The sequence below is a fragment of the Triticum urartu genome, chromosome 2A (genome assembly GCF_056163025.1).
Source record: "Triticum urartu cultivar PI428250 chromosome 2A, HENAU_Tu73, whole genome shotgun sequence".
Classification (NCBI taxonomy): Eukaryota; Viridiplantae; Streptophyta; class Magnoliopsida; order Poales; family Poaceae; genus Triticum; species Triticum urartu.
Window position 1 is genome coordinate 738104825 of NC_141874.1, and position 16933 is coordinate 738121757.

Genomic DNA, 16933 nt, shown 5'->3' on the forward strand with positions numbered 1-16933 from the left:
CTCTGTTCATTGTGACTCCTAGTGGAGCTCATGCCAAGAGGTTGCATGCTATGACCTGGCACATGTTTCTGCCTTATAGTGTAAATCTTCTCATCAAAAAACCATATCATCAACTAGCAGAACAACATCATCATAATCTCTTGAAAAGACATCATAGATAAAGTGTGTAACTCAAACCGCCTTGCACAAATGCAGATAAACAAAAAGGAGATGCTATCCAGTCTCTTTGTTTTCCTCCAATATCTCATAGCTCAGATATATTAGATGGGGAAGGGCAGAAATGTAAGACTACAACATGACCCATTTGCGAGGACTATTGCACTCAACCTACACACAGTTTTATTTCAAACAAGTTCATGGATGTATATATAGCATGGGTACATCATTCAGGAAGGTATTCATTTCTTTTGGGATCATGTACTATACAATAGCTCATATAGGAACATCTCGACTTCATGTATATTCTTTTGGTGATCACTGAAGAGTTGTGAACACAAGCTACACTTCAATGATGTGAAATGTTATGAGTGCTTGGGGTTGGTTGTGGTGTAGCAAGAAATGCATGTTACTTAAATGAGTGATGAAACACATAAAGTCGTGGACCCCTAATAATACTTAAATTTCTGCCAATTCAAGAACTCCTTTGGTACCAACGGAGTGCCCATGATTCCATTTTAGAGTTTGACCAGAAAGACGAGCGCACACTCTGCCACCACCGCAGGGGGAGGCACCATCCGAACAGGTGGAATTCCCTGTCAATCGACAAGACGCAGGTTTATGTTGGTGAACAATATGAGGAAGGAAGAAAATCACTCTTCTAAGGCGTCTGTTGTGCAGATGTGGTTATGGAAGCTGAGAATGCGTGGGTATGGTAGTGTTTTATGACGTAGTATATCCCCACCTTGCTCCATGACTTGTGGCTCAGGAACCATTCTCTAAGCGAGTTTTGGCAAGGGTGTGAGACTATTCGCAAGATCCATCGGTAAAAGACTCAAATTTCCTTTAATAGGAGTGCCTTGTAAAAAAACGTGTCTCGAAAACAAATTCATAAAAAATTAAACTTAGAGAAATGTGATGGTCCAAAGCTTCATGGTAACTTCATTATTCCCAATGCTATGAACGGGTTCTCTTCTAACATGAAAGCATACGATAATCTCACTAAGTGACGTCGATCCATTTGGAAAGGCGTCCATGATACAACACATGAATAATCTTGTGTGGGACAGCTATCAAGAAATAAGTATAAGTAAATGCATTGAGTTTCTTTGCTTTCCTCCAGTATCTTAGGGCTCACAAATATATTGAACTAGATGATACCCCGCATGTTGCTGCGGAAATATGAGTTAACAATCTTGGGTACTCCCCGCAAAAGAAAAAGGTTAATCATGTGCTATAGGGAACCAAACTCAATAAATAGTTTCTTTAGGAGGAGCAAAAATAGCATGTTCATAGTTTTGATGGTCACTACGGGCCTGGTCTACAAAAGGTAGCTAATATAACATAAGCTTTGTTTACATAAGACTGGAAGAGATAGAGTAGTTAGTCTTCTGAAGTTAATCATGAAACAACACAAACTAAGTGCAAGTCAAATAACATGGTTCGATATATATGCCCCACAAAAAAGAACATGGTTCGATATATAAATCATGCTGAAGCACAATTAGGGTTTAGAGAGTCATCGCAACAGAACTGAATATACATCCATGCTGTAAATCCAGTTTATGAGATGTCAGGACACAATATGCTAATGGACAATCTAGGGAAGGGGGTTTGACAACAACACACCTTCATTTTGCACCATAACATATTGTACAAAATAAATTCAAATTTTATTTACCTTTGTAAAATAAAAAAAGGTTGCGAAAGTCATTGTTTCTGAGAACGAAGTTTCCTAAAATGCCACAGTAGCAGCTTCAGTATGGGATTATGTGAGAGTTGCACTGATAGCATCTACTCCCTCCGTTCCTAAATATAAGTCTTTTTAGACATTTCAAATGGACTAAAACATACGGATGTATGTAGACATATTTTAGAGTGTAGATTCACTCATTTTGCTCCGTATGTAGTCACTTGTTGGAATCTCTAGAAAGACTTATATTTGGGAACGGAGGGAGTACTTTGCATCCGCTTTTGATGCTCAAGGCAATTGGGTGAGAGAGTTCAGAAAATACAATGACTGCCTTTTGTGGGCTAAAACAGAATATCCAAGAAATATTAATTATTCTGTTGTAGTCAAATACTAGGGAAACATTTGAGAATTAAAGATAGAGTAATATTCTGAACTGTGCTGAACCTTTAACCCCAAATTTAGCAAATATTACATTCAGCATGAGTGCTACTGTTAGGATTTTATAAAAGAACATGGTACAACCATTTGCATAACAAAACTCATTATGCAGTATCCAATTTCTATTATCATCATAAGTACTTGATTGCCAGCAGCACCACCTCATTGATCTGCACAAAGGTTCAGTTTGAGGTAAAACAAAAGGGTATCAGTTGCACGAACATAGTCAAAGAATATGAAAGAAAAATAAAGGCTAAGATTAGTAATAGATCTGAGAGAACACGACGGAACTAAAACAAAAATTACAGTATGTTCGAGACGAATCAGCATTTGTGTACAGATTACCTGACGGGGGTTCAGATGGGGGCCCTATCTGTTCGAGATGAATCAACGCTTGTGGATAGAATTGATCACCTGATTATTCGAAAAAAAGAAGAGATCACCTGACATACATACAGGCAACCTAACATGAGGCGCCGAATATGGCGGATATGATCGCAAGTACTAGAGCTGGGGGGTAGGAGGACTGCTACGGCCGGTGAAGATGGACGGAGTATGTATAACACATCCACACCCTTCACCGTCAATCGACAGATCAACCCTTGTGAGACGGACATGCCTATTCGTGTGTATGCTCACCTCCCCCGCAGAAAATGGATGCTTCACCAGCGATTGATGGCAATACGCACACCTGTGATTGGAGCAACTGGGGACGGCCGTGGGAGATGGAGAAGTAAGCGGTGGCTATTGTTGTCTATTTATGTGAAAAGAGAAGGAACTGGAAGGGGTGGGCAATATTGTAGTCAGTTTGAGGAACGGGAAGCAGTGGGCATGTGATGCGTCGCACTATGCGTCCCACAGATCAGAGGCCCATCGTTCCTTTCCGTGGTGACGTGCGTTGCAACTTCCGTGAGATCTCAATCGATGAGAGGTCCGTCTTTACGCTGGTCAGGTCCTGGTGGTTCTGTTGAAATATATTGCCCGCCTTTCTCCATCAGTTCGGACTTTTGGATGAGTTGGCTGGTGCATGAATTCAATATGGTATCCGAGTCAAGATGTCTTGAGTTCAAGACCCTGCCAACGCAGTATTAAATAAAAACGATTCTGCGGCCTACATCGATCAGGTAAAATAATAAAAATGATGTGGCATTAGAGTTGCTCATGTGGGAGGATTGCTTAGGTGGATAGGCTGCATGTTAAGAGAAATAGGTTAGTGGGAATGAACTATTTAGGTATTATAGATGACGAAAGACAACATGTAACCTAGCATGGCACCTTTGATAAGTTCCCAAAGGCATCATACATGCAGCATATGAAATGTTAGCCTGAAAGTGTGAAACTGCATGTAAGTTTGATATTCATTCAGCTTGTGGGTCATCTAGCTTAGAAAATATCAGGTGGAAACATCTTGTTTTCATGTATGTTATTTTGGTATTCATTTAGCAGTTGTGAAAATAAATTGAGGCAAGAATTTTTTTTAAAGTGATTAGAAATGTTATTTGTGCATGTTGTCAGTTATAGTGTAGCGTGAAATACATGTAATATAGTATGTTTGATGAAACACATTCATCCATCGATCTTACATATTTCACTCAAGTTTCATCTTTGAAAAATATTGTCTTGCCAAAATTTGGTTATAGACCAAGTAGCTCCTTGTAGCCATCCATCATTTTTGTGAAGAAAGTCACTAATCTTTTTCTGTAAAATTTTAAATGGAATCATGGTCAATCTGTTAATACAGCTTCACCAAAGGTAATGGGTGGAGAAGGATTACCCCGAGCAGTTTTAACCCTCTCTTTTCACATGAGAGGTAAGTGTATACAATATATCTGAGCCGTTGATCTTATTAATTAATGGTTTGATTAATTCTTACCTTTTTACCTCACATGTAAAAAGAGGGGGTAAGAGGGAGCATGTTAAAATTTGCCACCCCGAGAGGATTACCAAAAATTGGAGCCCAACCAATCAACTTCATTTGTTTAGGGATGCCAAATATTTTCACCAAACCAAGAAGGCTACAAGTTTCTCATATCTGTGTGTGTGTGTGTGTGTGTGTGAGAGAGAGAGAGAGAGAGAGAGAGAGAGAAACACTCCTCATTCTAGTATGTGAAATAAATAGTCCATTGTGGAATCTCAAGAAAACCAGGGGGGATGGTTCACATATTTTTTTAAAATTAGACATTTTTATTAACTACGCATGTGTGTCTTTAGACCTTGGTAGAAGCATGAAACTAAAGTGGACAAATTTGCATGTGGTTTGGACTTCTGGTGGTTATCATACAGCTGCAAATATGACCCACATTTTCATTGTTTGCATGAGTGCTACGTGCGATACAAGAAAAAGTATGATATTCAAGTGCAATTACCATGATGCTTACCGTGATTCAGATCGTTGCATGTTTCCCATTGCAAAATACGAATGTCTTTCTGTGCCAGCTGGTAGCAATCACTCCAGGCTTCAGAAGGGTAACCCACAACTTTAACTCCGCGGCCATGGACGTCAACGTCTAGGAAATAATGTACCAAAAGGCCAGCCTTATACACTAGCAATATAGACAGGTTGGTTCTAAGAACTATCGACCATGTGGATGCTTACGTGAGTGACCAAAAATATTTTTGCTGACAATGGGATAACCTATGGAGTCCCAAAAATATTTTGTTTCGCTCAAACTATAATGTGTCCAAATTTTTCAATGGAACCACAATAACTTACTTTAAACACTCGAGTGTCATATTGCAATGACTAAATTTCTTCATTCATATGGTTATCCTATTACAATAAGAGCAGGATGCGGAGCATCAAGACCACGTAGGTCGAGATTTGACTGCATGTAAGAGTGTCCGGTAGAAAAAATCTTGCGTCTCGTGAGCACTAAATTACTAAACAAATTTAGAGAATGTGATGATCCTGGTCTCCATTGTAACTATCTTCATCACTTCTAGTCAAAGAGTTACTTCAGCTCCATTCATATTCTGCAACACTTCTCCTTGGAAAGGCGTATTATGACCTATAGAACCTGCAAAAGACCTCATTGGAGAGGCATCGTAGATACATTACATGAAGAAGCTTGTGTGGGACAACTACCAATAAGCAATAAGATTAAATTGTCTTCTACTTTATTTGATTTTCTCCAGTATTCCAGAGCTCACAAATATATTGAACGGGAAGGAAAAATTGTATGCCTAGCTTTACACATGTGAAGTGCTATCACTCTCGATCCTCAAAAAAGTATTATCACTCTCAGCCTAGATGTGGTGTTATTTACGAACATTTTCCTTAGAGCATACATATGTATATAGAGGTGTGAGCTTGCACGTGATTTTGGTGTTCACTCATTTTGCAGGTCATTCACCATACATGAGCTCATGTGGAAACACTTGATTTTTATGTATGTTATTTTGGTGGTCATTTAAGAATTGTGAAGACAATGTGCAAAAGTAAAAAAATATTAAAATTGTGTTATACTGAAACTGAAACACGTGAACTTGCATACCCTGAATCGGATTTGAATGTCTATCCTTTACTTTTGGTATGTCGGTGTTGGCAGGAGTGCTTATTTCATCTAAATTTTGAACAAAAAGACTAGCAAATTTCTAAGCAGAAAATGAAGGTCATTTTGAAACTAAATAAATTTTTACTTGATGATTTCATATTTTAAGAAGGCGATGGCGGAGACAGGCTGTGAAGAAGAGGCCGCGGTGAGGGAGAAGAGCAAGCGAAGGAGGTGGCTATTGATGGGTCATGGGCCGGGCCGAAGTAGCCTGTACGCTGCAACTCCCAGAGTGGCAGTACTAGTTCACTGCCTATCATTAGCTCAAAAAGAAAACCACATACACTGCCTATCACAAAGAGAAAAACTTCCTGATTTGTTTTCAGTTCAGCGTGCCGATTTTGTGAACTATACACTTTTTAATGGTAGAATTAGGGCTCAATCTGTTGGTACGTTCGCAGCGATAACATGAACAGAGCCCCCTCTTTTTTAGAGAATAGGCACTTGCCCGACTTTAGTGAACTGAAGCCCTTAAAAGTTTACAACGCAGTTCCGGAAAACAAAATAAAATGCAAGGTGGCAAGAAATGTAAAAGGTTCTATACAAACCCCTCAGGGTCCTTGGCTCATAAACCGAAACCACAATCCTAAGGATAGAAGCGCCATCTACGCAAGAGACCACCGCCTCAACCACCATGGCTAGAAGCTCCATCTCTAAGCACCTTGGCATTAAGACTAAACTTGTTGCAGAGCTCTTCAATTGCTGCGGCCTCCGGCTGCTTACTCAACAGTTTCCAAAGCTGTAAAAAGATTGTCAATTTGTACAAACCGTCAGGCGGATGTTTGATAAAAATGCCTTCAATAAGGGCTTTGTGACGAATTTGCCAAAAAAAACCAGCACAAAGCAGCAAACAAAATCCAAGTAATCCGTTTAGGAAGGCCGGAAACTACTCAAGGTATGAAATGCAGAAAAAGAAGATGGCGATCCCTCTTGTTAGCCTGCACGCAACAGTTAATCGAAGCAGCAATGGAACAGAGCAAGTGATGAGGCACACGGACTGAGATGGCAGACAAATAGTCAACCAAGTGCTATCATACACCTTCCGTTGGGTATCCTAAAATATCTTTCATTGGATCATGTTCCAAAGCATTCATGTGGCTAAATAAGCTGAGATTCAGGTCACGGATGTGGTAGCAACATACCACCTAGAAATGGTACCCATAAGTTTGTGAAAGACCCTAGCTAGTGAAGATCTTTGTGGTTCGATGATGACGATAATGGCCTTGCAGCATCAGTTCCTTGAGAGATCCCTAGGCGATCGAATATCCATTGTTGAAAATACTGGAGCTCTTCATAATCCACCAATGAGTGCCCAAGAGTAGGATAAGTCTGATGACATACATGTTCAGGGCAAAGATGCAAGGAAGAACAATATGGTCAGACAAGGTTAAAAATTGAAGCTTCAATCTTGAAGTTCATCTATTTGTGTATCACCTTGAATTTGCAGGCCATGCCAAGCTCTTGGAGAAATGTGCATCCTGCGTGCCCGGCTTCAAACAGTACCACCCTGTCTGCCATCCCATGGAACCATAAAACCGGAGTCTGCGGGTTTCCAAGAATTCAGAGACAACACGTTCGCAAGAAGATTCAGGTATATGTTCAGTTTAGTCATGGTTGCAGTCTGGGCTGTTGTTACCTTTCTGGCTGGCACCCTCTCGGCAAGCGATTTTCTTAGAGGAACCGAACCACTGAAAACAACACACCCACCTAAAGTCTTGGGGTAGAGCGGAACACTTGCTATGGCTAGAGTCCCTGCAAAAGGCAAATGGAAATCAAAAATTTGTCAGTGCTCTCTTGACACCCGATATGATAGATGAATATATCAGTGCCTCACCTCCTTGGCTCAATCTACAAACAAATATGTTCCGGCAGCCACCTCTCTGTCTAACATATCATGAGAAATAAAGTGTGAAGCAAACTTGTTGTCTGCCACATGCATGCTCTCTAGCCTGCATTCTCGGCAAATAACACTTGGTAGTTTTTAGCAGTAACAAAGGCAGACGGCTCCTGCAGAGAAACAAAAAATAGATATTTTTTCTGATAAAGGGTGATTTTTATAGGCTCAAAATGAAGCATCAATACAAACACAATGAGCACACACCCGGCCTCTGCATAACTAGGATGCACACAGCCAACATTAACACACGCACATAAAAACACGCCGTCAAATAGCAAAGTCATACAAGACCAAAGCTATATGTAGGCGAGGAAAAAAAAAGCACCAAAGCGACCAGTTCCACAACCGGCAAACTACAACAATGACCATATCCACACCAACCATCTCAGGACTACACAGACGACGAGATTCTTCAACAGCAACGCCTTCAAGAAGGGAGCGACGTTCAAAGGCCACCATCGCCGGATCCGACCATCCAAGGCCAGAGTCTAGGTTTTCACCCTGAAAAACCAGTCCGAGCATATCCGAGCAATGCCTTCAACAAGATAACGATATAATAAAATCGCCATTGCCAAGTGGACCCTATTCGGGTCAAACCTAGGCTTTCACCCCGGATCTTGAGACTGGGTGCTCGACTAGCAGCACCATCGAAGTCATTGATGTGTTGTCGCCACCACTTTCCCACAATCCCAGCAGCTACATGCAGATGTGCCGTTGCTGCACAACCATCTCTCTGCGTCAAGTCATCGTGGTGAATAGTTTGCATCTCACTGAAGTCAACCATCAGACCTGAAGAGATGAAACTCTCGTGAAGACCTTTAGATGGCCACCTCAAACTGCAGCAAGGCCGTCGCCGCTGGTCGGAGTGATCGCCGCCTAATGACAGTATGATCAACTGACACAACATTACGGCCCACCACCACCGCGGCCGCACACCCACGGGACGAGACCCCGGCGCCCAGGACGACTGGCCGCGGCCGTACCACCGCAACAATCACACTCCTAGGCACGACCAGGGGCAGATCCGGAAGCGTGGCGCCAGATCCGCGGAGGTCAGCACCGCGTGCCCAAACGCCACACGAGGTAGGAGCCGGACGGTGCCACAACCATGCCCGAAGCAGCCGGCTTGGCTTGCCATCACCGGCGAGAAGCAGCCGCGTCAAGGGAAGCCAGATCCGCGCGGATCCAAGCCCCACGGCTCAAGATGCAGCTGCTGCCGTGAGATCATCCGCCGGCGTCACCCAGGCACGAAGCCGTCGCTTCTGTGGATCCATAAATAATCGGTACGTGCGCTGGGACCCCCCGCGCCACCTTCGGAGGCGAGGGCCGCCGCCACCCCGGCGAAGTCGGCGGCAGCGGCGGAGACGAGGGCGCCGCGGATTGTAGCAGGCAACGGCGGCGTGGGGATCCCCCGTGTCGCGCAGGACGAGCGACGCGGGGGTCGGGCAGTTTGTTTCAAGTTTGTTTCAAGGACCTCAGATATTGAAGAGGGAATGCAAGCGGCTACAGAAAACTACAACAACATGCAGTTTTTTCCTGGTAAACAAGAAACAAATTCACCATGGTTATAGGAACCTCCGAACCATGAATTGATGACCTCATCACCTAAAGGAACATCGGAAGTAAAATTGATGAAGCAAAAAGATGGGAGAGGATCGATCAAACATTCACATGTGTTTCCCCTTGAGTCTTGAGTCGCGGTGGCGGCGGAGAAGTAGGGGCCGACTTCTCCGCGGTTCTGCTCGGCCCGTCTCGGCTGAGCCATCAGCCACAACACCAGCCCGCCCGACATGTAGAGGCACCATCCAGACAGCGCGGGGTTGACATCCACTAACAATGGTACTCAGAAGTGTTGTATCATTGTAGAGAAAAACTTGGAATGTCTTCAACAGAAAATATTTGTGTCTTACAAACACCTTCGTACTCAAGTATTAGTTTTAGAGAAGTGAGGTACTAGTGCCTTCACGGTAACTATATTCATCATTGTCAATGCTACAGACATCAACGACAGGAGATGAAACATTGCACATACGTACGAGTTTTCTTTTTCCGCAAAGTGGCACTTCCATTCAGGAAGGCATACCATCGTTTTGCTAAGTGTATTTGTGACGCTGCATTGGAAAGACCTTGAAGAAACAACACATGAAGAAGATTTCGTTGCACAAAAAGCAAGAAATCAAAGGAGTGAAATGCCTTCTTATTCCTTTGTTTTCCTCCAGTATTTCAGAGCTCACAAATATATTGATTGGTGAGTAGAAGAAATGTAACCCTAGCATGATACACCTCCACGAGCATTATCACTCTCGACCTACATGTAATTTTCTTCTCAAAGCAAGTTCATGAAAGCATCCATATATATATAGTATAGGGATGTCATGCTAGAAGTGTTAACTTGCATTTCCTTCATCACAAAAATGTACTTTTGGGGGTCTTTAAGAGTTGTGAATACAAAGGTCCCTCAAGAGATAAAAAAATGATATACATGCATGGCGTCAGTTGTGGTGTAGTGAGAAATGCATGATGCATGAAACACAAGATGTCGCACATGCCCAATCAGGTTTCAATTCCACTTGGCTGGCGGCATGCAATAGGTGGAGAGGACTCCACAAGCCAATGGAAATGCTTTTGCGCATGTCTACATAGCATGAGAAAACCGCAACGGCACCTTTCGTAGGCGCGAAATTATCAGCCGGTAGGTATAGTGGCAGTTGTGTTGTGTTGGGTGCTTTCTTGCACCAACAGACTGAAGCTCTTCATCCACAAGTGTGTGACCAAGAGTTGGGCAAGTCTGATAGCATACATGTTGAAGGAAAAAAAGCAATGAAGAACAATATAGTTAGCAAAGCTTAAAAATCAAAGCTCCAATGTCGAAATTCATCTGTTTGTGTACCAGTGGTCTAATGTTGACCAAGAGGCACATGCTCAACAGCATCTTGGACTCATTCCTCGTCTCTAACAGTGGTCTAAGAAACAGAGTGGAGACAAAGAGCAAAATAAAAATGATAATATAATGCTGTAATAGCAAAATAGCTATTAGCCTATAAATGCATAGACTTGTGTCCAATGTGCTCTGCTATAATAGCAAAATAATATAATGTTTATCTGTTCTTTGTGCCATTTTAAGTTCTGATGCTCTGCTATTGTAAGTTGTGCACTGATGCCCTTGAATAGTCATGTGGATCCTAATTGGGTCTGTTATGATGCAAAGTGCCAGAAACCTCCTATATGTTTTAAAACTTCAAACTGATGTGAAAATGATGCCATGTTGTTCTTTAGTAACAGTTCAAAAGATACTAACTTATTATTCTTCAAAAACATGTACTTTGTAATAGTCCAATAAATTGACCTGCAAACAGCACTAGCAGTTTCACTATACTAATTATTTACTGTCTGAAACGAAGTGTGAAGCAGGCAGATTGCAGCCTCGGCAGGTAACACTAGCCAGTTTTTACCTTTTAGCAGTAGCGCAGGCTGCTGAGGATCAACAAATATATACTGCTGAAGAGACTGCAAGTGGTTACAGTATTCTTAAATGACTCAAAAGCAAGCAGTTACTAGGGTAACTGAGAGGGAAAATACGGCGCTTATGGGAACCTCCAGGATGCCGAACCTGCAGCGACACCACAAATCAACCGGCCAACAGGATGAGACTACATCACAGATATGTTTCCCCCGTAGAACCATGAACAACACTTGGGCGCGAATCGGGTACCAGGTGCACTCTACCGTAGCAGGTGAAAACAAGCATGTATTGAATTTCAATTCAGAGGTAAAAACTGGCATGTTTGGTATTTCAATTCAGAGGTAAAAGCAGGCATGTTTGGAATTCAACAGAAATTCCATAGTATGAAACAGTTCGGTTCCTGTTTCAATCGAAATGCGCATGTAATTTCTGAAATAGAATGTCTTATGGTATCAAATGTAACATGGCACTGAGTAGCAACCAGAAGTATTCTCCAAAGGTCCAATAGTTAACACTCGAATATAAAATCCGAAGGAACAAAACTCTGGCAAATACGCCCAAACTCTGATTACTGAAGATCAACAGGAATCACAAAGAACATGCTAGGCATAATGTATCTTGGGCACTGTAACAGATGTTATGTTTACTTTCGATAGTGTATAATTAGCACTATCAATTCAAATAGACTAACATTCCATAGGTGTTTGCCTACAGTACTAATGTTCATGGTTATGGCCTGTGGCTCATTGCTGTTACCCTGGCTAAATTACAAATTTATTTGAGTAACAAAAAGAAGAGCACAAAAAGGAAAGAAGACAATAACAAATATCAGCACATTCACAAGAAGCTGGCATGGATTCATATATAGGTCTAGCCAACATAATTTCTGATAAACTTACTCATCTCCTCCCAAATATATATGAAGACTTCAGGATAAGGCAACATGATCTAAAAGACAGCAGTGCATATCACATACATACATATATAAGCTATAATGACAGCAATACATGCTCTCTGGTCAGGCGATCAGACATTTCCTCTGTTCTAACTTCTAACAGAAGAGCTTGATATACTCAATTGAAGCGTCTCTCAGCTTGCTGCAACGATGCTGATCAGCTAGAGCTAACGTGGCCGCCACACTCTCGGCATCTAGACCCTTGCAGAGGATGGCCTCACACATCAGCTTGAGCCTGTCCATGGCATACCTGTCTGCAGCCACAAGCAGATGCCTGATCATCTCCCTCTTGTCATGGCTGTCAAGGAGGTCATCCATGGCAGGCAATGAATCTGTGTATATGAAGTGAAGCAATGCTCTGAAAACGGCAGGCTGCATGTCCACAATCTGTATGCACTGCTTCTCCTTGTCCCACATTGCCATTGGCCCGTAGAGCTCGGCGTCGAAGACAGGAGACCGCATCGCGAGCACAATCTTGTGTGCGTAGAAGGTCTCCTCACCGACTTTCATCACCACGTCCGCCCCTTTCTTCCCCTCAAGCAGCATTGCGAGATTGTTCAATAGGTCCGACGGCGGCACCTGGATCTCCTCAGGCGTCTTGGTGGTGGCGGTGGCCACGGCCGGTATTTTCTTGAGGAGAACAGTCACATCGCACTGGATCACGATGCAGTCGTCCTGCAGGTACGGGGATGCCTCCAGGAGGTCCCTCTTCATGAACATGTAAGCCCCCCTGACATGGTCGTTCTTGCAGGAGTCGAACGCCGGGAAGGACGACGGCCGGGAGAAGATGAGTGACGACAGACCGGTGGCCCGGTTGGTAAGCCTCAGGTCGTAGAGCGCCCTCACCACGGAGTTCTTGCTCTGGAGCTCGACGTAGACTGAAACATAGTCCTTGTACTCAGCGCTGAATCCGTCGGGGTAGTAGCGGACGCACCAGTGGTAGCCGCCGACGGCGAAGGTGGCAGATCGGATGAAGTTGCCGACGCCGATGCCCTTGTGCAGCCTGTAGCCGGCGACCGTGAAGACGTGTGTGCCGCGTGCCGAATCCGGGATGCACGCCGACGCCGTAGTCGCCGAAGTAGGCCACTGTGGTGCCGCCATTGCCGGTGCTTGTGTGGAGAGGAAATTGGGGCGGCGGCGGCGGCGGGGAAATAGGGTTTTTGGCAGCGACCTCTGCTCTCCTCTGCTCTACAGCAGGACTGAGGATGGGCTGCTACAGCAAAGTAGGCCTTGGCCTGCTCACTCGGAAGCTACTAGAGTTTTTTTCTTTTTCTTTTGAAGCAAATGCAACTGATTGCATCACTCTGGACGAGGCTGACTCGCTCGCCACTAGAACTTGTGCATCAGGGGGTACATTAACTGTATTAAACTCTTCGTACAAATTCATGGTATATCCCATACTTACTATTACATTTCCTGCTAGCAAAACTGAAATTGAACTGATCAAAACTTTGGTTCAGGAACCTTTTCAGCTCCGCTAGTGCCCTGCATACCACTGATCGATCTCGTTCCTTTTGCTCTACACCTTGTTTTAGTAACATGGAGTCAGTTTCGAGGCAAATAGCATTGATTCCTTTGCACGAAGCCAACTAGGCTCCATGAGTAGCAGCCAAATAGCAGGCAAACTCTCTCACTATGGGATCACACGCCCCCGCGTCGCCCTCCCGCTAGGGCGGCTCGGGTGGAAACCTAGCCCCCGCCGCCGGGCACGCCCATCCTCCCCATCCCCTCCACATCCGCTAGAGGAGGTCGTCGGGCGAAGCCCCAGGCAGCTGATGGTGGCGACGGAGACTCTCTTCTCTTCCCTCCCGCGCCAGATCGGTGAGGCGGGTCACCCATGGCACCGGGGCGCTCCCCCCTGATCTGCGTCGCGGCAGCACGACGTCTTAGGTGACGGCGCAAGGCGGCGGCGTGGTGCTGGGCGGGGGCGGCGGAGTTGTGCGACTCCGAGGAAGATCTGGTGGCGCCGGCCGTTCGATGGGCCAGCGGGGTCATGGCGGCCTTGGTCGCGGTGCCCGGGGGCTCGGCCTATTGGCGGCGGCTGGATCCCGGGGCGGCGGCCCTGGAAGGTGGCGGCGGGTGAAGCTCGGGCTTCCCGCGGCGGCATGGCGTGGTGCTGTCCCTATCCAAGGCGGATCTGCATCGCCGATCTCGTGGTTTTGCCGCGGATTGGTTCAGATCAGAGACGGTGATGAGCGTGCGGAATCCATCTCGGCGGCTCTCGCGGTTTGGCGAGGTGAGGTGGGAGCCCTCCTCCCAGGCTCCAGTGGTGGCGCATTCAGGCAGTGGCCGGTGCACCAAGGCTTCTACGGTGGCACTGCTGTTGCGGTTGGTCGCCGGATCTAGGCGGCTAGATCTGGGGCTTTGAAGGCGGTCGAGACAGTGCACAGGTTGTCGGGTGGATTTCTTCGGACTGGTCCCGGTGAAAACTTGGTCTTCGGTCGTTGGCCGGAGCCGGTGACACTACTAGGAAAATGGCTATAGATAGGATTGATACTAATGGCGCACCAGGGAAGTAGTGCGCCACTACTATATACTAATGGCGCACCTGTTGGTGATGCGCCATTAGTGTGGAAGGGCGCACCAGAAACAGGGTGCGTCACTAGTATTAATTGTTTTTCCATTTTTCCATACATACTAATGGCGCATCAGGTCGACAATGTGCCATTACTAGTTCTAAGTAGTAATGGCGCACCAAGCAGGCAGTGCGCCATTACTGTAAAAAAATTTATTCTTTTTTTTGCAAAACTACTAATGGCGCATGGTTTCACAGTGCGTCATTACTAGTTTAAACTAGTAATGGCGCACTATTACCCGGTGCGCCACTAGTATATATATTTAATTTTTTTTACTTCAAGATTCACGCGTTTCACTCGTTGTTTAAACTAGTAAAGAGCACAACTCATGTTTCACGCGTTGGTTCAAGCAGAAGCTTCTGTCGTACCCTTTACATGAAGATTCTTCTGCGGAAGAACAACTCATATTCGCCTTGTCACAGGGCGCCGAGCACAACCTGATGACCTATGAGGCGTACGATATCAAATTTGAACTCATGAATATTTTTAAATTTCATGGGCACTTTCCGAATTCATGAATATTTTTTCAAATTTGATGAATATTTTTAAATCTCGATCGCTATCCCCCTTCATCTCGATCTCGACCCCCCCCCCCCCCCCCCGCACCCTCCCCCGCTAGCTCCATCGCCGCCGACGACCCACCGCACCCTCCCCCGCTCCACCGCCGCCGAACACGTCCCGCACCCTCCCCCACTAGCTCCACCGCCGCCGCCGACCCACCGCACCCTCCCCCGCTAGCTCCACCGCCGCTGACGACCCACCGCACCCTCCCCCGCTCCACCGTCGCTGCCGACCCACCGCACCCTCCCCGGCCCGCTCCACCGCCGCCGAGCACCCCCATTTGATGATATTTTTTCATATTCATAAAAAAATTATTACTGTTTTTATAAAAATATATTAAAAAATAGCAACAAAAAATAATAATAATAAACATACTAATGGCGCACCGCTCGTGTAGTGCGCCATTGCTATCTAAAAAACATTCTAATGGCGCACCGCTCTGGGATGCACCATTGCTATCTAGAAACAACATTCTAATGGTGCACTGCTCGGGGGTGCGCCATTAGTAATCTTCCCCCTAGCCCGACCCCTTCGTCCCTCCCTCTCGCCAGATCTAGCCCCCCCCCCGCGCGCGCGCTGCCCTGCCCCACGCCGCCGCCGCCCCTACGTGCGTCGACGCCCCCGCGCCCCCACCTCTGCAGCTCCGCCATAGCCGACGCCTCCGTGACCTCGCTGTCGCTGACAGCCTCCCCGCGTCGGCCCCTGCCCTACGCCGCCTCTACCTCAGTCAGGGCACGGGGTGCAGGACGACGACCGCGGCCGCCGGCCTCCCCACGACCAACCAAGGCGCCCAGGAGGCCTCCCCGACGACCAATCGAGCCATCCCTTCGACGACGCCGCCGCCAACCCCAACCCTGACCCCAACCCCTCCGGCGACCGGCCGCGCCCGCCCAGGTACCTCTCCTCCTTCCTCCTTCCTCCCTCTCCTCCTTCCCCATGGAGAAAATGATATAGCTCCTCCTACAACATGTATAGATCAATCAATTCAGTTATAGTGCTGCTGGACTTTTGCACCATACAAAAATGTACTACTAGTTGAAAATCTTTACTTGAGAGAGCTTCATAAGTAGAAGGTTCCAAAGAATAAAAACTAGTACTAGCACACTAGCACAATAGTACTGCCACCTCCCAGTAAACAGCAGGGTCTCTGATCAGCAATGTAGTTAATTAGTCAGGGCCTGAAAGCCTGCAAATGCATGTACACACAAGTAGGGAATGTAAGATGAAGCATGTACTTTACCAACTAATCTAATGGGCTGGCACAAAGTGAAAACCAAAACAATAGTTAATCAAGCAGAGGTAGATTAGATTAGATGGCAAAAAGTACAAATGTCCCTGCCTATCCATTTTTTTCTCAAGTTGAGCTGGTAAGTTTCAGATGTTCAATGATGCTGTAGGAAAAAATTGGATGAAGAAAGATGTGTGTGGCTGCCTGAGAGAAGTATTTGCACAAACAAATTATAATTAATGTGTTGATGAAATTTTGGGTTTTCAAATTGGAACCAAAAACTTCAGTTAACACTCATTTTTCAGTTAACTCCTTACAGTTCAGATCATATTTTGATTGTCAATAATAGTGGACTTTTAAGGCTTTCTTAGAGGCAATACTAGTTGATTTTAGGCTTTTTAACATGCAATAATAG

General features: G+C 45.3%; 2 pseudogenes; both read right to left on the bottom strand.

The window, feature by feature from the left end:
• Positions 1–7020: 7020 nt before the first annotated feature.
• Positions 7021–14260, bottom strand: LOC125516748 (putative carboxylesterase Os04g0669600; annotated as a pseudogene).
• Positions 12025–13381, bottom strand: LOC125517240 (BTB/POZ and MATH domain-containing protein 1 pseudogene; annotated as a pseudogene).
• Positions 14261–16933: the final 2673 nt, after the last annotated feature.